This window comes from Lynx rufus, unplaced genomic scaffold, assembly GCF_022079265.1.
Source record: "Lynx rufus isolate CCGP_SWC_20201006 ecotype Redwood Valley unplaced genomic scaffold, mLynRuf1.p SCAF_1, whole genome shotgun sequence".
NCBI classification, from domain to species: domain Eukaryota; kingdom Metazoa; phylum Chordata; class Mammalia; order Carnivora; family Felidae; genus Lynx; species Lynx rufus.
Window position 1 is genome coordinate 80,800,629 of NW_025814823.1, and position 23,739 is coordinate 80,824,367.

The 23,739-nt window shown below is 53.1% G+C and overlaps 1 non-coding gene across 1 annotated transcript; it reads right to left on the minus strand.

Annotated features, from left to right (window-relative positions):
* Positions 1–13,252: 13,252 nt before the first annotated feature.
* Positions 13,253–13,337, minus strand: TRNAW-CCA (transfer RNA tryptophan (anticodon CCA)). Its single transcript has one exon. It is a non-coding gene; the product is annotated as a tRNA-Trp (tRNA).
* Between the last annotated feature and the right edge of the window lie 10,402 nt (positions 13,338–23,739).

Below are 23,739 nucleotides of genomic sequence, written 5' to 3' on the forward strand. Positions count from 1 at the left end.
CTAATGTGAGCCAGACTGTTTTATTTGCCTGGAAAGAGAGGCTAAACTCAAAACGGAACAAAATCAAACCAAAGAAGTCATCAGTTATAGTTCCGTGGCTAACTCCCCTCCCTAGATGTTACAAAACGTGTCAAAAAAGTTGTGGGGCTATAAAGACAATGTTGTATTTCTGCAGCTGGGACTGTACAGGGCCGGCTTCTTGCTGGGGCCGGAGAGGCGGAAGGAGCTCACCCCGGTCGCCGGATAGAAAAGCAGCGAAGAAGTACCAGCCTGTATCGTTTACAATCTGGGTTTGGTTCTTGATAGGTAAAAACAAGATCACAGTCTAAATTCCACATCAGATGTGACCGCTGCGTGCGTGGCCGGGTCATACAGTGTGTAATGGCACAGAGGAAGAGCGCTCTGGGGACACACAGGCCTCCGGGCAGGACGCGCTCAGCTGTGCCCGCGGCTCGGGTCTGAATCGCGTTCGTGCTACGGGTTCCCACTGTTCTCGCTTTTCCCGGGCTCAGGGGCGCTTCCCCACACGCAAAGCCCCCGCTCACCCCGCCGCTTCTCTTCGCGGCTCTTCATTTTCTTTGACAAGCGCTTTGTGGCCCGCTCTGCCGGCCCCTTCCCTGCACCGCCCGAGGAAGAGTGGCTCTCCCACTCGGAGCGCTTACGCTGGCTAGCACGCTGGGGTTTCCTAAGTGAAATTCTGGCTACAGTCCCAGCGTGTGTTTGAGTCCTCCTGTGCTCTGAGGTGTGAGTCTGCACACCGGAACGCGGTCTGTGTGTCTGTGTCCCGCGCCTCCCTGGTGGCACCGTGGGTCCCTGCTGCTGTCCCCTGGCACATAAGCCCAGCACAGCTGCTGCCCCAGGCCCCGGCTGCATTCAGCTGTCCGGACGGTCACTCTGTGCCGCCCCCACACCTCCTCTGCCGTTTCCAGGATACATCTCCGTGTGTTCTCCCCCGAGGGCTCCGCGGACTCGTCCCCTCTGTGAAATCGAATTGTAATGGTGTGACTGGGAGCGGTCCACTGGCCCAGTGAGAAGCCCCGTGTCCTTCCTTGCCTGGCTCCCAGGCTGCAGGGTTGACCGGGATTTCTGTGGGCACCGTGGCCTCTCGCTTGACAGGGGTCCAGGCCGCCAGGGGGACCCTTGAGGAAAGACAGCATCAGTGGGCGTGGTCGTTAGGGCAGCCCCTCATCTCTACCTCTTCCTGTTTGTCTCACAGCAGAAAGATGAACTGATCCAACGCCCGTGTGGACGACTTTCAGAACTCACGCCGAGCCTCAGAGCGATTTCCAAAGTCCTCTCAGTGGATACTGCTGTCACATTTGAGATGTTTTTGCAGATGTAGCTCCTAAATCCTCTGCCTCTCGACTCCGCCCCCCCCCAACACAAATGACAACTGTGGTCAAAAGGTAAAGTCCTGCTCGTGAATAAAGCAACTAACTGGTTTTGGCCATCTGGAAACTAGCAGAAATCAGACCTCTGGAATGAATCATGGAATAGACCAAATGAATTTAAATCGATCGCCTTGACATTAGGCTTAATTTTCCAGGAGGGTTTTATTTTATGTCTCTGGTCATCTTTTGATGGCTCAGGTTTGTTTGTTTTTTAATTTTTTTTTTAACATTTATTCATTTTTGAGAGTGAGAGAGACAGAGCACGAGCAGGGGAAGGGCAGAGAGAGAGGGAGACACAGAATCCGAAGCAGGCTCCAGGCTCCAAGCAGTCAGCGCAAGGCCCGACGCGGGGCTTAAAGCCACGAACCGTGAGATTATGACCTGAGCTGAAGTCAGACGCTCAACCAACTGGGCCAGCCAGGCGCCCCTATGGCTCAGGTTTTAAATTCTGTGTGTCTGTTTTAAGAAAAATCCCAGAGTGAGCACCAAATGCTTTGGGCTTCCTCCCCCGGATGAGTGACATGTGCTTTGGGAATGGAGGTGAGCTTTGGTGGTGGCCTCTAGCAAGTCATCTGAGGCTCTGAGTGTCCTCGCTCAGACTCTGTGCCGTCCCCCAGCTGCTGCCCGCTCTCTGCCATTGTCTCGGGTGCTGTTTATTGAGCGCTACATGTCTGTGCGCCGTGCTCTGCACCAGGCATGGCTTTCTCAGGAGGGCTGCGTTGTGACTAAGTCTTGATTTTCTTGCAATGAAGCCCCACTTCTCAAATCCTGGCTCCATGAAGAGAATGATCATTTAGGTAGCTACTTTTTTTTTTAAGTTTATGTAGAATTTGCATTTTTCTCTCTGTCTCTTTTTTTTAATGTTCATTTATTTTTGAGAGAGAGAGAGAGAGAGAGAGAGAGACAGGGCACGAGGTGGGGAGGGGCAGAGAGAGAGGGAGACATAGAATCTGAAGCAGATTCTGAGCTGTCAGCACATAGCCCGACACGGGGCTCCAACTCACGAGCTGTGAGATCGTGACCTGAGCCGAAGTCGGAGGCTCACTCGCTGAGCCCCCCAGGCGCCCCGGGAGCTGCTTGTATTGTACATGTTGTTGCCCCCGGCTTCCTCCTTGCGCTCCTAAAACAGATTTGTTCACCATCAACAGCTGTTTCTCTGATGTGCGTCTCTTCCGCGAATGACAAATCCCTCAGTAATGGCACCTCACGGCAGGGATGCCGGGCGCTGGCCCTGTTGGAAAGGGTGGGGTGGTTCTTCCTCAGCCCGTTTCAGCTGTGACAGTGACACATGGGGAGACACCTGCCCCACAGGAAGCAGCAGAAATCCCAGGCGCTGATGCGTCAGCTGGGCTCCTCTGATGGGCTCATGCCCCGCCGTCCAGCTGTCCCTGGTCCTGGCCTGAACCAGTGACCTCGGAACCCAACCAGCTGAAACACCCTGTCACATGTTATTTTTATTTTAAAACCTCGGCTCCCCTTACAGAGTCCTGCACCGTCAGACGCCCTCGCTGCAGTCAGGTGGGTGGGAGAGCATCGACTGCAGAAAGATCTAGAGTTTCCTGTGGTCCTCACTTTTTATCAACATCAGGGGGGAGCGACTGCTCAGCTTGATGGGATTAACCCCCAGAAGGCCTCATCCACATCACAGGCCTCCGCCCAAAGGCCAGCAGGGCAGAGGGCTGGAGAGAGTCAAGGGTCAAGGGTAGCTGCCCTTCGACCCCCACCTCCACTCTTCCCCAGCTGGGCCTATGTGATATGTGATCCCCGCTCCACCCTGCCTCCCCCACCGTCCGAAGGGACTTGGGAGAGGGCTCCTTGCTGGTCCTTGCCACACTCTCCTTGCTGTGATCTGGCTGTTGCCACAAACCTGGGAGCCTGGGGCCACCAGAAGCTGGACCAGGCAGGGAGGGTCCTTCCCCAGAGCCTTCGGAAGGAAGCGGCCCTGTCAGCACTTTGATTCCAGACTTTTGCCTCCAGAACTTCGAGGGGATACATTTCTGCTGTTCTAAGCTCCCCAGTGTGGCAGACAGACAGAGACACGGGGAGAACTTTGCAAAACCTCAAGAAGCTACTGCCTCGCTGAGCTCCTCCAGCCCCTGTGGACGCACACGCACCTCGTGGGGCCCTGGGGGGGGGGCAGCCCGCGTGCATGCACACGCACATCGAGTGGGGCCCTTGGTGGTGGGGGGGGGTCGGTCTAGTGTCCACACCGCCCCTCTCGGAAAGGGTGGCTCTGCAGAGGGTTCCGGACTGGACGCGGAAGAGCTCCCTCGGGAGGGTCCTCATTCACCAGTCCGCGAGGGCGCAACGCTCTCAGAACCGTCTAGCACCTGTTCCAGGAAACTGCTTTCCCTGCAAATTGTCACAATAGGGTCACGAAGTTTATTGAAGTTACGATACCGATTCCAAAGTATTCAAAAGTTTACAAATCCAGTCTTAGAGTGGATTCGGTGTTTTTTCCACTGTAAGAACCGAGATCCCATACCATGTTATCAGCACCTAGAGGAGATTTACTTCCGTATTGAAAAGAAAAACCAAAAACTCAGGGAGCACAACTTTTTCTGGGAAGTATTTCCTGGTTTCCATCAAATCCACCCCCTTGCCCAGAGCAGGTGGGAAGCCAGGCGCTCCCTGAAGGGGGCGCAGGAAGGGAAGGGGCTTTGGCCTAGGGGAGGTGCCCAGGGGAGAGAGAGGAGCCAGTCGGTAAGCAACAGTCCAATGTCCGTGAATGAGTTTCATGATGTTTTAAAATAATTTAAAACTGTGAGCTTTGTTAACGTCAGGGGTATTTTTATATGATTGAAATGTTAATGAAAGATTCCATACATGTTTGATTACAAAATCACTCGTATGATGAATATGCTTGCATTTACCTGTGCACTCTTCTGTCCCTCCCACTGTCTCTCAAGAACACAACCCAGAGTGTCCCTCTCTCCTGGAGTATTCTCTCTCCTGGAATTGCTCTCTCTTCTGGAGTAGGCTTTCTCATGGAGTATCCCTCTCTCCTGGAGTAGTTGTCTGTCCTGGAATAGCCTCTCTCCTGGAGTATCCATCTGTCCTGGAGTATCCCTCTCTCCTAGAGTATCCTTCTCTTCCTGGAGTAGCTGTCTCTCCTGGAGTAGTTGTCTGTCCAGAATAGCCTCTCTCCTAGAGTACCCTCTCTCCTGGAATATTCCTCTGTCCTGGAGTATCCCTCTCTCCTAAAGTACCCTTCTCTTCCTGGAGTAGCTGTCTCTTCTGGAGTAGCTGTCTCTCCCAGAGTAGCCTCTTTTCCCAGACAGCAGCTGGGTCTCTGTGATCTGGATGTGTGCGTCCTATAGTGTCCTCTGTCCTGGAGTATTCCTCTCCCCTGAAGTATCCTTTTTCCTGGAGTATCCCTCTCTCCTGGAGTAGCTGTCTCTCCTGGACGAGCCTCTTTCTTGTAGTATCGTCTGTCCTGGAGTATCCCTTTCTCCTGGAGTATCCCTCTCTCCTGGACTATCCATTTCTTCTGGAGGATCCTCTCTTCTGGGCTATCTCTCTATCCTGTAGTAGCCTCTCTCCTGGACTAGCCCTCTCTCCTGGAGTTTCTTCTCTCTTAGAGTAGCTCTCTCTGCTGGAGTAGCCTCTCTCCTGTAGTATCTTCTCTCCTGGAGTATCCCTCTCTCCTGGAATAGCTTTCTCCCCTGAAGCAGCTCTCTCTCCTTTAGCACCCCTCTTTCCTGGAGTATCCCTCTCTCCTGAGTTAGCCCTCTCTCCTGGAGTATCCTCTCTCCTGGATTACTTCCCCTCCTTCTTGGATTACCCTCTCTGCTGGATACTTCTTCTAAGTGTACAACAGCATGGCTCTAGAGCCCCTGTCCATTATTCCTGAGGCTCTCTGTAGAAGGTGGGCAACTAGCAGGTGATCTTGAGCTTGGCTGTTTTGAATAGTTCTGAACAAGGACGATTTTCTTCACGTATGTTATGCAAACGAGCGGTTTGCTTCAGATTCCAACATAATTAACTCTCCACCCCTTATGTTTCCAGAACAGGGCGTCTAGAGGATTTTTGCCGGGTCTTTGACTGTCGTGGGGCTGTCCTGGGCACTGTGGGGTGCAGGCAGCACCGTGAGACTAGTTCGACAACAAAGGATGTCTCCAGACACTGCCACGTGTTGCCCCTGGTTGAGGCCATTGCTCTGGAAGGAGCACTGCTTCTGGTAAATAAAGAAGCATAAGGACCCACCTCTGCCTGGCTTGCACTCTGTTTTCAAAATCACCCTAATTCCATAGTATTTCTGTCTGTACGCACACACAACACACGGGATGCTACGTGTGTAGAGCCAGATGGAGCCCTGTTGACCATGTGTGTGGGAAATATATTCCAGGCTATCATGATAAAATGAGGTCACCATCATTTACTTACGGTGTTAAAAATGCAAGATTTTTCTGGCAAAAAGTTTTCTTGCAAATTTAAAACTCAGTGACTTCTTGGGGCGCCTGGGTGGCTCAGTTGGCTAAGTGTCCTGCTTCGGCTCAGGTCATGATCTCGCAGTCTGTGAGTTCGAGCCCTGCGTTGGGCTCTGTGCTGACAGCTCAGAGCCTGGAGCCTGATTCGGATTCTGTGTCTCCCTCTCTCTCTGCTCCTCCCCCACTCACACTCTGTCTCTGTCAAAAATAAATAAACAGTAATAAAATAAAAAACACAAAACAAAAAAACCTCAGTGACTTCTTTAAAAGCCCAGACAGACATCACTTAGTCTTGGTTTTAACTTGAAACGCAGCTGAAACAGTGACCCTTCCCTCGATTTAAAAAGAATGATTAGGGGCGCCTGGGTGGCGCAGTCGGTTAAGCGTCCGACTTCAGCCAGGTCACGATCTCGCGGTCCGTGAGTTCGAGCCCCGCGTCGGGCTCTGGGCTGATGGCTCAGAGCCTGGAGCCTGTTTCCGATTCTGTGTCTCCCTCTCTCTCTGCCCCTCCCCCGTTCATGCTCTGTCTCTCTCTGTCCCAAAAAAATAAATAAACGTTGAAAAAAAAAATTTAAAAAGAATGATTAAAGACAGGACGTGTACGTGGTGTGATGGACAAGGACCTGCCCACACGTACTGACGTCTCTCGTGCGTGAGGCCCAGACTGGGCAGAGAGAGAGGGCCCTCCAGAGATGTCAGACCAGAACCTTCCGTTTGGTGAAGCCCCCCTTTTCAATGCCTTATTCCGATAAACTTCCTCACGTGATCATGTAAAGGGCTTTGCGAAAAGCAACCTGTCTACCCTAAAAGGCTTGCTCTGAACGTGGTTTCCACCTGGGGATATGCTCCTGGGTGGAATTTTATTGTCTTAATTGTTAGTTTACTGTATTTTCCCCTCCAGCCTTCATGTGTTGTTATCGATTTAAAAGGAGACGATAAAGGCTTGCGGACAGGGGTGCAAACTCAGTGGCTCTAAGGACCAGTGAGGTGAGGTGAGGTGAGGTGAGTTGGGAAGGGCAGGGACTTAGGGACAGCTTTGGCGACAGTGGAATTTTCGCACATGTGCCGGCCCGGGATGGCCTGATGGCTCCATTTTTTTAGGACACGTCAGAAATCTGTATCTTATGTGGACTCTTCCTATTCTAAATGTGCCCGACCAAACCAATTGAAAAGAGATTAAAAACACACTGTCATTCAAACAAAACCTTGTCTGAGTCGCGCCAGGGGTGTTGGCCCCATGTGTTTGGAGGAGACCTAAGTGCACTTTCTGTCGACACCTGTCAGCAGCCCTCCAGATGGAAACGCTCAGCATCCAGGTGTGGTGGCCTCTTGCCAAATCAGACTTCGGACGACCGCAAACTCCGTTCCTCTAAAGGGGACCGGTGCAGACACTGCTGCTGGACAGGTCCCGACCCCCACGGCGCACCATGCACTCCGCCCGGCTCCCCCGTTGGAGCTCACGGAGAGGCAGGCAGGCTTGAGTTCGCTTTAACTGCGAACTCAGACAGGTCCACCTGTCTGCCCTGCAGATGGAGCTCCCGGGGATCTCTGCCACCAGCGGGGTCAGGGAGCGTACCCGCCACCAGAGCCTAGCGCTGTTGATCTGGTGCGACTGGAAATGGAAGCCTAACTCGAGGGCAGCCCCGGTTCCAGGCCTGAGGCGGAGGAAAGCTGCAGCTGGATGGACCTGCCGCGGGCTGACCCCTTCTTAGTTTGGCTGTTTCCTGAGTTCCTCGCAAGGAGAACTACAGCTTATTAGCTGGTGTTGACATCACGCTTAAGTGATGATCGCATTCAAACTCACACCTCGAGATCTTCAGAGAGGAAAGGAGTATACACAACACCCAGCAACCTGGAGCTGGTTCCTAACCTCGGCTGGGAGTTGGGTGGGTTCTGATCACGTTGGTTGGTGCGGTGAGGACGTGTGGATGGGCCGGCGTGGTGAGGACGACATCTGGACGGGCAGGTGCGGTGGGGATGCGTGGACGGGCTCTCGGGTGAAGCGTCAGCAGGAGCCCTTTGGGCTCTTTGTGCAACTTTTCTATAAGCTTGAACTTGCTTCTGAATCAAAGTGAAAATAGTCTTGGAACAAATCGAGGCCTCGGCGTGTGGCAGCGCCGTGCAGGAGAGCCGGCGGGGCATCAGCCTGGCGCGCCGGGACTCGGCTTGCTCCACGGCTCGCTCGTAGTGTGCCTCTGGGCAAGTTCCTGAGCCCCCCGGAGGCCCCCCTTCACCCACATGCCTAAAGTAGGGATAACGTTAGCACCTTCCCACAGAGTTCTAGGAGGGTTAAGTGTGGTCACTCATGTAACAGCTAAGCTCAGCGGTCGACACAGCAAACACGCGATAGACAAAGGCCGTGATGAACAGTGGTTAGTTTCCTGGGGTGGCTGTGCCAAGTAGCACATGCTGGGTGTCTTGCCGTCTGGAGGCCTGAAGCCCGAGGCCGGGTTGCTTCGTCCATGGCCTCCCTCCCGCCTCCCGTGTTGCTGGGCACCGTTGGTCTCGTTGGCTTCCGCTGCCCCACCCGTGTTTTCCTCTTCACGCGGAGTTCTCCCCATGTCCTCGTCCCAACGTCCCCTTTTCGCCAGGCGCCGGTCACACTGGCTTAGGCCCAGCCTGTTCCAGCACGACGTCGCCCTACCCGGTTCTATCTGCACTGGCCCTGCTCTTCTGCACAAGCTTCTGTTCTGAGGTCCTGGGGATCAGGACTTTAGTTGAGGGATCAGGGGGCACAATTCAGTCACAACAAGCAGTGTGATTATAAGCCGCATGTAAGAGAAACCCAGTCCTCCTCCCTGGGTCAGTAACTCCAAGCAGTTCTTGCAGTGGTGATACTTGGTCATCAGTTGTTTGATTTCCTAAAAACATTTCACAAAGCACTCAAACGGCAGTTTGACCTTTCAACAAGACTAATTCAAATGATCTGTGTTTCGGAGAATTTGCAACACTCACTCCAGGTACCAGGAGATAGGAGACACTCTAGCTCACCATGAAAGTCCCACTACAGGTCACTGGCCTTGTGTCCCTGACCAAAACAGCAAACATGAATCTTATGGACAGATGGGTTCCTTTGGGCTCTATCACTGGAGTGGTTTGCTTCTGTCTAGTTTAGAGCAAGAGTAAATTCTAGGTGGGGTCTAAAAGAGTGAGGACAGCAGCTGGGTCTCTGTGATCTGGACGGTGCCGTGTTCCTGGTGCAGGGGGCTGTGGGCACAGAGACTAGAGGCTTGGGATCCCCAGGAGCGATCGAGCATCTGGTTTGGCCGAGAGTTGGGAGTGTTGCCCAGGCCAAGGCACGGCCTGCTGGGCCCACACTTGCCTGTTTGACACCCTCCGTGCTGGATACAGATTCAGCCTCCAAATGTGAAGGTGCAGGGGAGGCCGACTCCCCAGATGCATTTGCCCAAAGCAGGAGGTGTAAGCCAGTGGTTCTCAGCCTTGCCGGCAACCTGTGTGCCCAGGAATGTGTGTGTGAGCCCTTGTGTGTTCCTATGACCTTTCATTTCAAGGTCACCAAAAAAAAAAAAAAAAAAAGACTGTTCCCTACCTATTTCCCTTCACTAGCCTGTGGACAATCCTTGACATTTTTGCCCAAAGTGATTTCTTCTCTGGTTGAGCTGTCCCTATATTCCTGGAAAGCATTGCTCACCTGCTCCCCATCAAGCACTTACTGAGGTCTTGTTTCCACAGAGCACAGTGACAGATGCCGACGCAGATGATTAAATCACAGGCCTGCTTTTAATTAATGTATGGTCACCTACAGGAAGTTACTCATAAGACTATGAACACAAAAGAGAACTACAGTAAATTCCATGAAAGAGGTGTGAGTAAAACAAAAGTTTACTCTCAGTATGTACACATTAACTAGCGGCATTGTAAATGATTTCCAATTTAATTCCATTGTAGTCAGAGAACATACTTTTGTAAGAGTTGGATCTTTTGACATTTATTGAGAGTTACTTTATGTCCCAGCATGTGGTCTATCTTGGAGAACATTCCCTGTGTACTTTACTTTTTTTTTTTAAGTTTATTTATTTGTTTTGAGGGGGGAAGGGGTAGAGAGAGAGAGGGAGAGAATCCCAAGCAGGCTCTGCACCGTCAGCACAGAGCCCGATGTGGGGCTCGACCCCGTGAACCGTGAGATCAAGACCTGAGCCGAGATCAAGAGTTGGACGCCCACTGACTGAGCCCCCCAGGCGCCCCTCCATGTGTACTTTAAATGAATGTGTATTTGGCAGTTGGTAGGTGCAGGGTTCTACTCCAGTAAGGTCAAGGTGGCTAGTCGTGTTATTCCGATCTTCTGTGTCCTCATGGATGAGTTGTCTAACGGGGCCACCAATTACTGAGAGAGGATGTGAGAATCTACAACCACAAAAGTGGATTCGTCTCCTTTTAATTCCATCAATGTTTGTTTCATGGGTTTGGAACTAACACTGTCACACATTTTGCATCCCTGGTCGGGGCACATTGGGACTGAGGATGTCAGAGACGGAGTGTGAGAAAGTCAGTGTAGCAGATGAACATCAGTGGGCACTCATCAAATTATATCCTCAAGGGGGCGCTCGGCGGGCTCAGTCAGGTGAGCGCCCCACTGCGGCTCAGGTCACGATCTCACGGTTCGTGGGTTCGAGCCCCACGTCAGGGTCTGCACGGACGGTGCGGAGTCTGCCTGGGATTCTCTCTCTTCCTCTCTCTGTCCCTCCCCTGCTGGCATGCTCTCTCTCCCTCTTTCTTGCTCTCTCAAAATCAATAAATAAGCTTAAAAAATTATATATACTTAAATACGGTGTATATATGTAAATTACATGTTAGTAAAACTGACCAAATATGCATATGTATGAATGACTACAAGCCTGGTGTTTATCACATTTGGGAACTACAGCCAACAGCTATAATACTTTCAGCTCACCATCATTAAGGAAGGGAAAAAGTGTTTTAATGGCTGTAAGCAAGGGACTGAGTTGTTCAAATCAGTAAATATACACACAAAATTAAGTCTTCCGGGACATACACGAGATGCCCCCACCCCCAGCCCAGAGCACGCTGTCCACCCCCCCCTACTGACACCGCCATTTACTGGCCACCCAATTCCAACCTCCTTTCCTTCCTCTCCACGTCCAACCAACCGCTCGGTTCTGAAAACGTTGTTCCCTGAGAGGCCGTGCAGGGTACCGCTGACTCTCTCCCACCCCTCTTGGCTTCCAGACCTAAACTGGGCTCGAGTCTCCGAAGGACCCGAGGGAACCAAGTGACCAGAAGGAGATGTGCCACTGCCAGAGGAGTGAATGGAATACACAGAAGAATATTGGTGGAAGAACCGTGTAGTTTTCCCCATGTATACGGACAGGAATTCGGGGACTATATGTGGACATGGCTATTAAGGATATGGGATGGTGGTGGAAGGAACATAACGTCAGATCAGGTTGAATATATGGATATGGGCCCGCTAGGTGGGGATTGTTTGATGTCCTAGTTCGAGAGGTCAGCAGGGGCTTGTGTGGTTGGTTGGTGACGACGGACCACACAGTGGCCTGTACTTAATGAGGTCACAATGCCAGAACTGCCTTGGTGTGCTCTAGAAGGTGTCTGATGGCTTGGGGAGACTGGACTGTTAAGTGGCTTCACCGTGTAAGACCCGCTCGTCCTGCGGGCGTCACCGTGACTGGGGGAGATCGATCTGTGAAGGGGCACAGCCAGCTGGAGAGCCCCGACGTTGTTCTTGCGCAGGTCCGACCTCACTGGATTCTGGGGCTCGGGGCCACGTGGGGGCACTGCGCCACCAAAGGCAGAGTGGGTGCGGTCACCGAGGTGGACAGCAGAGTCAAGGCGGAAACCAGAACAGTCGGACACCTAGGGTGTGGGCCGGCTGATCGCAGCGATCCCAACGTGGAACGGGAGGGAGGCCTCCTCGGTCTGAATGAGCACAAGAGCTCCAGATCCATGAACGGAAGCCTAACCTGAATCCCGACACCAGAGTCATGGCCCCTCCGTCACTTCCCAGACTTGAACAGGTCTTCCCACGCTTGCCCGTTCACAGAACCCCTGGAACGAAGGGGACGCCGGGTCCCTCCCTCGTCCATGCCGGAAGTGTCTGCTGGCCACCCTCCTCCTGGCCTCCTCCCAGGGCGACCGTGTCCTGGGGAAAAGAAATAGACGCATCGGGGACTCGCGGCTCTGAACTGACACCGATTCTGGGAGACCCCGGACCTCAGTGCGATCACCCATCAGGGAAGGGCTCGTGAAGGTGGGCGGTCAGTGGGGCTTCGGCTCAGCTCCTTCTCGGTGCGGGTCTGTGGCTGCGCCCCTGGTCCCGGCTGTGAAGCCACCGCCAGCAGAGTCCGCAGCTACACAGCCGGCAGCTGGGAGCGCCCCGCATGCCTACATGCACACGCCGGGGTAGAAGGTGACCCCGGAGCCTGCGATGCTCCTGAGAAGGACAGGCGCCCAGGGACCTGCTGCTGCTGGGCTCTGCCTGTGGCTGGAAGTGTCCTGGCTTTGGTTCTGCCTTGTCTTGCTGACCTTGGCGCCTTCCCTCACTGAGCGTCCCACACGCGGCGGGAGGGCTCCTGGCGCCTCGGTGGCCCAGGCCGTGGCGAGGCCACTCCGTGCTCAGCGTGGCGGCTGTCACAGCTGCTGCCCTGCTGCCGCGTCTGTGGCTCAGCACCCTTTGTTCGTATTTTAGGATTTGTCACCAAGTCCCCAAACGCCCCCGGTCAAATCAGGTCACCATAGAACATTCGGTGCTCTTTCTCCACGATTTGCTGGGAAAGGTTCTGAGGCGATGACCTCGCTTGGACCCTACTTTCCCTGTTTACTGGCTCCCTCTGTCTCTGTGTGGGGTGCCACCCAGTGCTCTCGGGTCCCGGTCTGCACGACAGTGACTCACCCCGCTTTGAGCTCCTCTCGTACTGGCACCGGACTGAGACCGAGGTCATGTTCTCTAGCGTCATCGCCTCCTCTTGAAAGGAATAAACAGGTTTTAAGCTGAAAGAAGGCAAGTTTAACAGTTTATTTATATTTCTTGCTTAGTCCATAAAATGGAAGCCATCACATTTTATCTCTTCACTTATCATGGGCATACTTTTCCAATCATCTATAACTAGTTATAGACCTTCATTAGAAATCAAATATGAATTCACCTTTGGGGGTAATATCTCCAAGATGCTCTCAATCTTGGCGTCAAAACCAGTAAGCATCGGACCAACTCTCGTCTTATGATAAATTGAAAACTGGAAGAGGGTAACTTGTTTAAGATTATGTAAAACATGGTGTAAGACCATTAATTAGACCATTAATTAGATGTGACGTAAGACCATTAATTTTTTTTACATTTATTAAACGTTTATTTTTGAGAGAGAGAGAGAGAGCAGGAAGGGGCCGAGAGAGGGCAAGAAAGAATCCCACGCAGGCTCCACACTGTCAACGCAGAGCCCGACGTGGGGCTTGAACCCACAAACCGTGAGATCATGACCTGAGCTGGAGTCAGACACTCAACCGACTGAGCCACCCAGGCGCCCCATAATTTTTAAAGCACTCAGTTTACGTAGGAAATAAAGACAAATGCACTGTGAGTAAAGTGAGCTCTGCATGGGCACAGGCCACATGGGTCTTGTCTGTCAGGATGCTCCCAGCTCTTGGCCCCATGCCTGACACACAGTAGGTGCTCAAGAAAGATTTGTTAAATTGCTACTTGAAGAGAGAAACAGCCCAGTCACTGCCTCAGTTGCTTTTGCTCATGTAAGAGTTGACTCTGTAAAATAGAAGATCATATGTCGTCCACAAGAAAATGCCAATTCATTGCCATAACTTGGTTGCATAAATAGAAGTATGAGGTGAGAAAATGCAAAGTACAGCAAGATGATCTGGAGCTCTTCGTATACGTCTTCCCTGCTTTGCTGTTTAAGACAGGAGTTTCTAAAAGGTCTTTAGCTTTTTGTCTTTGCTGGGAATAGAATTTAAACCTCAATATACATGGTGGGGGGGAACCTGAACTCACTTTCCACACAAGATCCCGTAGGGTTTAAAAGGGAAGGACAGCGGGGCGCCCGGGGGGCTCAGTCGGTTAAACGTCGGACTTCGGCTTGGGTCATGATCTCACAATTCATGGGTTCGAGCCCTGCGTCAGGCTGACAGCTTGGAGCCTAGAGGCTGCTTCGGGTTCTGTGTCTCCTTCTCTCTCTGCCCCTCCCCACTTGCACTCTGTCTCTCTCTGTCTCTCTGTCTTTCTCTCAAAAATAAATAAACGTTAAAAAAAATTTTTTTAAAGGGAAGGACAGGGTTTCAGGAGTATGTTTGTGCCTGTGCCTGTCTGTGTACATGTGTGTATGTGTGTGGAGTGGGGGTGCTGAGGTGTGTGCCGGCATGTGTGTGTGCACGTGTGTATGTGTGTGTGTGTACGTGTGTGGAGTGGGGGTGCAGGGGGTATGTGGAGCATGCCTGTGTGTGCATGGGTCTTCATGCTGTACACATGCATGTACACATGCATAGTAGTGGGGGCGTGGGTGTGTGCACACGCGTGTCTGTGTTGGAGTAGGGGTGCTGGGTGTGTGCACACACGTGTGTGTACATGTGTGCGGAGAGGCTGAGCTCACAGGAGAAACTGGAGGGCATTGAGGGGAAGGGCCCAGAGCTGGGGCGGGGAGGTGGCGGGGCCGGGGAGTCACTGCTCTGGAGTTCTAAGTGCACACACAGTTGACGTCCTGCCCCAGGCGGGCTCTGGCACCTGTTTGCAGAACTGGGGGAGAATGCAATTACGCCCGGGCGCCCTCTGGTGTTTCCCTTTCTTCCAGACTCCAAGTTCACCCACTTAAGAGAAGTGCCCGCCGCCGGGAGGGGCCAACATGCCTGCTGTGGGCTGGCAGTGAGGCCAGGAGCGTCCTCTGTCCAGAACCTGCTCAGTGCAGGTGGGAGACACGCGGGGGGGCTAGGGGCTCGGTTTCTGCCATGGGCCATTCACCTGCTGGCCCTGCTAGCCAGGTGGGTTACGTACCAGGCCACCGTCCTCTTCCTCCTAAGTAAGGGTGGCCTGAGCCCCTGTTGCTCAGCTCTAGGAACGTCTGACTCTCCTCTCAGGGCTCCTACTCCTGTGAGGAGGAGGGCTCCTACTCCTACTCTCTCCTACAGAGAGCCATGGATGGTCACCACCCTCTGGAGAGCCTGGTCACCAGCTGCCAGGGCTCTGTCCCCCCCTGCAGGGATGCCCTGAAAGACCCGCCCCTGGTCCCATCCACTCCGGCCGTGAACAAGGCCACCGGAACTGGCCATGAACGAGGCCACCGGAACTGGCTGCCAGCGTCAGAGGAGAGGGAAACAGGAGTCTCTCCCTGTGGCACCTCAGTTTCTGTGGCACAGGCTCACAGTGGTCCAGCTCCTTCCTCACGCTCCTGGGGGTTCCTGTGCACCCAGGCACACACACACTCAAACATACACCCACTCCCACACATGCACACACAAGCACACACTCATATACACATCCACTCCCGCACATGCACACATACATGCACCTTTTCACACACGCACCCACTCACACAGGTATACATTCTCACACATGCATTCCCCCCCCCGCCACATGCACACAAACACATACAACTGGAGGTACACTGTCATACAGGCACCCTCATCCACACGCACACACACATGCACACACATACTCATGCATGCACACCCACACACACATGCCCATGACCCACAGGCCCCTGGGTTGTGCCCACAATGACAGGACGAAGGAGAAGCCAGAATCCAGATGTTGGAAGGACATCTGGCACTCCAGGGCCTTCTGAGAAGATGTGTGCAGGAGGAGCCACGTGTATCCTTCCAGAGACACCCCCCGCTGGCCTGTTTTGGGAATGGCCGCCCCTTCCTGGGAGCGCCTGTTTTGTACCTAGCATTACGAATGCAGAAGCGGATCCGGGATAGAGTGGGGTGCGGCCTGAGGCTCTGCCTCACACTGCACCCCTCTCAGGAGCTGTGCACTGAGACGGAGGGGTCCGGTCCCTGAGCACCCGGAGGGCTAACCGACGGACAGACGGGGTACAGAGATGCTCGGAAACAAAGCCGCAGTCACCATCGCTGTGCCCGCTACGGGACGCAGTGATTACAGCTCCAGCCTCTTTCCCACTCTTCTACTGGACCGAACGCCCTTCGTCAGGCCGGTGAGCCAACAGGAGCGACGGAGCCCGCAACCCCTGGCCTGAGGTCATTGATTCTGCCCTGCAGTTACTGCTGGTGGCCAGTAGGGGGTGCTAACCAACAGCTTTATTACTGTTCTCATTGATGCCTCCACAAGTCCTAAGGTCTCAAATTTCAACTTACATATTTAAAAACATATGTATTTATTTATTTTGAGAGAGATGGAGAACAAGAGGGGGAGGGGTAGAGAGACGGAGGGAGAGAATCTTAAGCAGGCTCCACGCTCAGCACACAGCCTGTCCTGGGGCTCAAACTCACGGCCGTGAGGTCATGACCTGAGTCGAAATCAAGAGTCAGATGCTTAACTGCGCCCCCAGGCACCTCTCTCTGTATATTTTTAAGTCCGCTTCTAAGCTGAAGCCTAGCCTAATTCACAAATCATAAATGTGCAGCTAGAAGAATTCTTACCACGGCAACATGTGTGTGGGACCACGCCCTGGGGCACAATCTAGAATATTCCCAGGAGATTCCCTCCTCCTCTTTCCAGTCCCTGACCCCTCAGAGGAAGTGCTCCCCCTGGCTTGTTCCGTCATGAGTTTGTCTTGCTGTTTTTAACGTTTACAGTATCCAGTTATACCCACGCGTCTCGATTCCCGGGCTCGATATTAGTTCACGAGATTGTTCGTGTTTGGCAGGAAGCACAGTACACGGGCAGTGCGTCACTGCCACACGGGGCCCCTCGGTAAACGTCTCTGACTCTTGCCAGCGGGCCTCGGAGTGGCTCCCCGCGCACGTCTATGACGACCGATGCGGTTTTGAACATCCTCGTCCGCGTGTGCGGTGCACACGTGTGGGCACTTCTGATAGGTGCGGATTCAGAAGTGGGATTGCTGGGTCATGGGGCGTACACGGGGTGAGCTCCAGGAAATACCGCCAAACAGGTTTCTGGACAGTTGTAGCAACTTACATTCCCCTGGCCGAATGGGAGAGTTTCTGTCGCTTCACAACCTCACATCATGTGATTGGATAGCATTAACTTGTTTCTCGTTGTCTGAGGCATTATGGTGCTTGGTGTTCAGGTTCTCAAGGGTAGTGCCAAACAGCATCACGTTAGCTAGATGCTGGGGGAAGAGGAGTAAAGGTATGAAGCCTGTGTGCATTCTTAGCGCGCAGATTGTTCTGATGGAAACAGATGCTTCTCGAGTTTGGGAGTCTCTTCTTGATGGATGAACGGTGTCGTGGATGAAGTTCTTTGGTCTCGCACATCTCAAAGCCGCGGTACATTTAGACCGCTGCACCGAGCGATCTCCAGGCCCTAACCGCACGTCAGCATTGGGACCACAGAGATAGCCTAACCCCCCACGGTGGAGGTCACTCTTCCTGGGACCCGAGAGGTGCTTTCTCAAAGCTCTGCAACGTTTCCGTCCCGCCTCACCGGCCCAGGGGCGACCAGCGTGGTACCAACTGCAACATCTTTTCAATGCTGTTTGAAGATGAAATCAGTGGCACCTGGGGGGCTCAGTCAGGTAAGCATCCGACTGTCGCTTTCGGCTCAGGTCATGACCTCATGGTTCGTGAGTTCAGGCCCCGCGTTGAGCTCTCTACCTGCTTGGGATTCTCTCTCTCTCTCTCTCTCTCTCTCTCTCTCTCAAAATAAATAAACTTAAAAATATATATGAAATAAGAGGGTAATGAAAACGGGAAGGGGAGAGCATGGAGGTTAACAGCATGTAGGTAGAACTGGCTCTGCCTTTTCTTCAGACCTTTGCACTGAGGGTGTGAACACGGGAGGCCGTTTACTGCATGAGCGTCGACGAGTCGCAGATGCTTCCAGAGTGAACAGAATCGTGGCACTCGCTCTTCTTTTCTGGACTTCAGGAGACAAACGCTTCTTCCACAAACCATCTTCCTGGGGGATTCTGGGTGCTCTCTGGCGCAGGAAGCACACCTGCCCAGGCCTCTGAGGGACACAAGGGCTGCTTGCCCCTACCTTTCTGGAGCTTGGAAGCCGGCGGATAAGCCCGACAGCACCCGTGACTCCCCAGGGGCCTGAGGCCGCTTTCCTGGGGTAAGTTGTGCTTCTCAGATGCACCTCGAGGCCACAGCCAAGTTCACAGGGTTCCCAGCGCAGAGGTGAGGGGCGGACTGTGGCCATGGGACAGAGCTGCTGGCTCCACAGAGACCCCGTCTATTAGGAGCAGGTCCCACCTAATGAGCTGACTGGACACAGAGCTTGCTTTTTGGAACCAAAACACAAGTTTTTCCTATTTTCAAAATGTTAGTTGTAATGAAGAAGTGTTTATCTATCGTAGGAAAACATAAAACATAAAACTTAGCACTGTAGCTACTCATGAGTGTGCAGCCAGTGGCATCCAGCACGTTCCTAGCGCTGTGCAGACACCCCCACCGTCCATCTCCAGAACATTCTCATCTTCCCAGTGGGAGCTCTAGTCCGCCTAGTCACCAGCTCCCCACCCCTCCCCCAGACCTGGTGGCCTCCATTTTGCTTCCTATTTCTATGGATTTGGTGACTCCCATGAGCTCATATGACTGGAATCACACGGTATTAGTCCTTTTGTGTCTGGCTTATTTCAACCAACATAATGTCTTGGTGCATTCATGTTGAGCATGTGTTAGAATCTCCTTCCTTTTTTTTCTTCTTAAAGTTTATTTATTTTGAGGGGGGGGCAGGGGCAGAGAGAGGGAGAGAGAGAATTCCAGCAGGCTCCGAGCTGTCAGCGCAGAGCCCAATGTGGGGCTCAAACTCACAAACTGTGAGCTGAGCTGTAACCAAGAGTTGGATGCTTAACCGACGGAGACACCCAGGTGTCCCTGTTTTTTTTTTTTTTTCTTTTTAATGTTTATTTATCTTCAGAGAGAGACAGAGAGACAAAGAATCCCAAGCAGGCTCTGTGCCGTCAGCACAGAGCCCAACATGAGGCTCAAACCCATGAACTGTGAGGTCATGACCTGAGCCAAAATTAAGAGTCGGACCCTTAACTGACTGGGCCACCCAGGTGCCCCAGGTTCCTTCCTTTTTAAGGCTGAATAATATTCTGTTGTATGTAATATTTGTTTATCCATCATCGGTTGATGGACACTTTCATTCAGCCGTTATGAATAATGTTGCTATGAACACGTGTGTACCAGTGTCTGTTTGAGTTCCTGCTCTAAGTTCTCTGGGGTACAAGTTCAGTCACAGACTTGCTGGGTCAGGCCGTCATTCTGTGTTTCATTCTTCAGGGCACCTCCATGCTGCCTCGCATGGACAGCTGCACTGTTTTCCCTTCCTGTGCTGAGAATTCTAACTTTTTCTTCGTCGGAAGGTTTTTAACTATAAATGCAATTTAATAGATATAAGCCTATTTGGATGATCTCTTCTCGAATGGGCTTTGTTAGTTTCAGTCTTTCAAGTACTTTGTCTGTAATATAAGTTCTTTCTGGCACGTACCTCCTCCATTGCTGGCTCTGGCTGTGAACAAGGTCTCACAGCATGTACATAGATAAAACTTTAAAAGGGATGAACTCTGTGCTTGCAGTGGTCACAGGGGGTCACCTTGGGCTCAATGACATTCTTCCACTCGTGTGAGTGCCTGGGCCGCACCCACGACACAGGCAGGGGACACGACCTGCCATGGGGCAGAGGCTGGCACTTTGTTTGTGGGAAGCCAGTCCATGCAGAGGTTTGGGGACCGTGGCCTGGCATCCCCAGGGACAGGTCAAGTATGAAGAAACCAGACTCACACAGGTAGGGATGTGGGGCAGCCCCTGATGGGAGACCCAGGTTCTAAATAAATGCTGCTGGGGCATCTGGGTGGCTCAGTCGGCTAAGTATCCGACTTCGGCTCAGCTCATGATCTCAGGGTTCACGAGTTCGAGCCCCGCGTCGGGCTCTGTGCTGATGGCTCAGAGCCTGGAGCCTGCTTCACATTGTGTCTCCCTCTCTCTCTGCCTCTCCCCCACTCATGCTCTGTCTCTCTCTCTCTCAAGAATAAATAAATGTTAAAAAAAAATTTCAAATAGGCACTGCTATTTCTTGTGACACCTGCTGGCAGTAGTTTCCAGGCTGTTCTGGCTTTCTTCTGCACACCTTGCTGGTGAGGACAAGACCTCCTGCCCGAGATGGTGGGCACATCAGTAGCTCATAGTCCCGGGTGTTTGCAGCACACACACTGAATGTTCTGGACGCTGAGAGCTTCATGACCACACTGAAAAAACAGGTCCACGTTTCTATTTATATATGTGTTTTGTCTGCAGAGAAGTGTCCTCAAATGATTAATAAGTCCGTCTAATATAAAAGTAACACTACGTTTAGATAAATTCTTGGAGATACTATATGAAAAATACAATTTGAAGGGGAAAAAGTAAAATGTAAAATGACAGGCTTTTTAAAAAAACGTTTATTCATTTTTGAGAGACAGAGTGTGAGCAGGGGAGGGGCAGAGAGGGGGAGACACAGAACCTGAAGCAGGCTCCAGGCTCCGAGCCGTCAGCACAGAGCTGATGCGGGGCTCAAGCCCACGAACCGTGAAATCGTGACCTGAGCCGAAGCCAGACGCTTAACCGACTGAGCCCCCCAGGTGCCCCTAAAATGACAGGCTTTTAAAGAAGAGCTTGTCAGTGCATTTTTGAAGGGATAACAGTGGGGTGAAATTGTTACGGGGTATGGATCCCACCGGAGACCGTTAAGGGGTGATGCGGGTTTGTTTCTAGGTCAGTGTTTTTAGTACCCTGAAAATTACATCCTTTGCAACCATTTTAACTTACAAATAAAACTTGTAGATGTCAAATTAAAAATATGCAAGGCTAGAATAGCTTTTCATGACTAAAAATACTTGAAAGTCACTGCCGTAACCGCAAGTGTGTAACCGGCAGGGTGGTTCATTTTGGGGGTGAAGCAGGGCAGGCATCAAATACTTCAGACACCTGGCTGAATGCTTCTATCATAATAGTTTTGTATTGGTAATATTAATAGTTTGCTTTGGTCATGGTGACTGTTGGCCGGAAGACAGAATGTTAAATATTATTAAGATGTACGATACACGGTCCTGTGAATAATAATTTTAATGCACCAATAAGAATGAATTTAAAGTCTTCTTCTGGGTTTTGGAAAGCTGGGTTGCTGATAAAGACCTTACGTAAAAATGGGTGTGAAATGCCTTAACTCGGCTAAGTCCTCATTGCGGAAAGGGTCCACAGAGCTTGAGTTTCTTCTACCAAAAAACCCTCGAGCTGAGGAGCAGGTCACGCCTTTACACATCTGATCGGTCCGTTCAGAGCTGCGGTAGTAATGACGCGCACAATAAACTAGGAAGCCGGAGGGACTGAAACTCAGTTCTGCTGCATTGCGACCCGCGAGTTCCACGCCTGCCTCCCTCTGAGACCTCATCTCCATTCGCCACCTGCCCTCCCAAAGCGCCAGCCCCGAGGTGGCAGGTGACGGGAACTTGGCTCTCTTCACTGTCCCAGCCACAGGTGCGCGTGTGGTCTGGCCTGTGGTCGACCCACAAAACCCGTGTCGACAATGAACTGATGGGGAGGAGACACAGGAGGAGGGAGGCCCTTCGCAGACCCCGGCGGAGCGGGGAGCTTTCACCACCGGAAGGTAGTGACTTTCCTGTAGAAATGCTGTCTGCCGTCTGGACCCAGACTTTGCGGGACAGCAGGCCGTGGGGAGGCCGAGGAGGGCTGAAGTGAAACAAGCCTGCCGTCGGTCTGGACTCAGGCACCAGCCCATCAACGACGGCAGAGAAAGGCAGCAGGTGAGGGGACTGGGTGTCCGAGTCTCCCAGCCAGCACCCGTGCCCCCCAGGGGTTCCGCAAGGGAAGCCCGGCCTCGACCTCGGCGTGGCCCACCTGCTCTGACAGCCCGGAGCCCCTACCACCAAGCCTGCTGAGGGCTGAGTCTGTTCACCTGGCTTCTCTCCCCTCCCCATCTCCGGGGCCCAGGCTGCTTCCCGCCCCTGGGCCCCGTGTTCTGGCTTCACGCTGACTGCCCCACGTGCCAGAACGTTCTTGTCACAGAAAGGTGCCTCCAGTTTATTAATAAGCCGGCCTCGGCAGGCTGAACACAGAAAGCATCTTTATTCCCTCTGTCCACAGGCCGCTTTGAACACCCCTGTCCACACTCTCTTTGCGGGCGTCCCAGAAGAGTGGTGGAGGAGATCTAGGGCAGAAGGGGAGGCTTTTCTGGTCGTTTTCAGGTTTTAACAGAGAAGCGCGTTTTGGGGCATAAAAAGGTCCTAGTGCATTCTCGCTTGAAACCTTCATTTCTCGGTCGGTTTTACACTCCTCTGGTGCCTAGCCCAGTCCCAACCGTGACCTAGGACGTGACGAGGCTGGTGGGCATCCTGCTGGCTCCCACCTGGACCCTCTCCTGGCCCTGAGGTCATGTGCTGGCCCAGCTCCTCCAGCATGGAGAGTGGGGAGGTGACCGGCGGGGACGGCAGGGTCAGGGTCACGGCCTGTGCTTGTGTGAATCAGCCCCTGTGCTTGTGAATCAGCCCCACGGGGCCTCCCAGCTGCGGCTCGCTGGTGTGCACAGAGCCTCCTGCAGCCATGACGGGCCCTGAGCATCAGGGGACCTCCACCCACCCTGCTTTAGGTGTCACACCCCCTCTCCAGGAGCCTGCTCCTGAGGCGCCCTTGCGGGGGTGTCTGGATTCAGGGTCCTTGTCCAGCTGTGGGGAACTGTGAACGCTCCCTGTCCTCCACACTCAGGGTGCCAGCCATCCCCGAGGCCGCTGCAGGCTGCCAGGAACCTGTCTCTGTGCCCCACCAGCCCGGGGAGCCACATGATGCTCTGAGGGGGTCCCCCGAGCTCCCCTCTTACTTGGGTGGGGTGAAGCACACGCCCCCTGCTCTGTGGTGGGACCCCTTCCAAACGAGCCCCCCCTCTACCCCCAGCAGATTCCGTACCTTCTCTCGTTTGGCCTGGAGCTGGGTGATGGGGACGAGCTGGCAGAACCTTAGCTTGGGGGCATCCCAGCACCCTCTTTTACAGTGTGGGCTCCCTCACCTCTCTCTTCATTAGCATACCTGGAGGCAGGCAGAGTGTCTGTAGCCGCCCTGTGGGGGTACATGGGGTTCCACTTTTGTGACTGTTCCCTGAGGGCAGGGCCGCGTGCCCCCAGCCGGTGGCATCAACACAATTGCTTGGAGGTGTTGGGATTTGACTTGGTTCACACAAACGCTGTGTCAGACTCCATCCTCCACCTGTGTCTTCTATCAGCACCTCAACCCCGGGTGTTTAGGGGCACCGGCAGCCCGAGACGCAAGCACACCCAAAACATTCCCACTTACGTCCACTTCCAGAAAGGGGTGCTGCAAAGGTAGTTTTCCTTAACTCGGGGCCGGGGGACGGCCTCCTCTGCCTCTCTGCATGGCCCCCAGAGGCCAGACTGCCCACCGGGACCCCAAAGAAAAGCCTGAGTGTCGTGCCCTCCCAGGTAAGAAGAGTAGGGGCTGTCTGATACCTTCTCCTCCCCCAGACCCTCCTTGGGGATAACAGCCAATCGCTGCTCTGTCAGTCCTCTCGTCAGATGGAAACACCTGGCCCGGTGGTGCCGCTAACCTGTGGCAGGACTAACGCGTCGGGCACAGGACGGGCAGATGCTGTGCGTGCAGGGCATTTTAGACTTTATACCACATTCTTGAGAACGGTTTGAGTCGGTCACTCTCTGCTTCCTCGGTGTCGCTGACGGGCCAGTACTTGTTATCCTTTGTGGCATCTCCTGGCTGTGCACCTGCTGTCCTCGATGAGGGCCCTCTCCTTTGACCAGCACCGA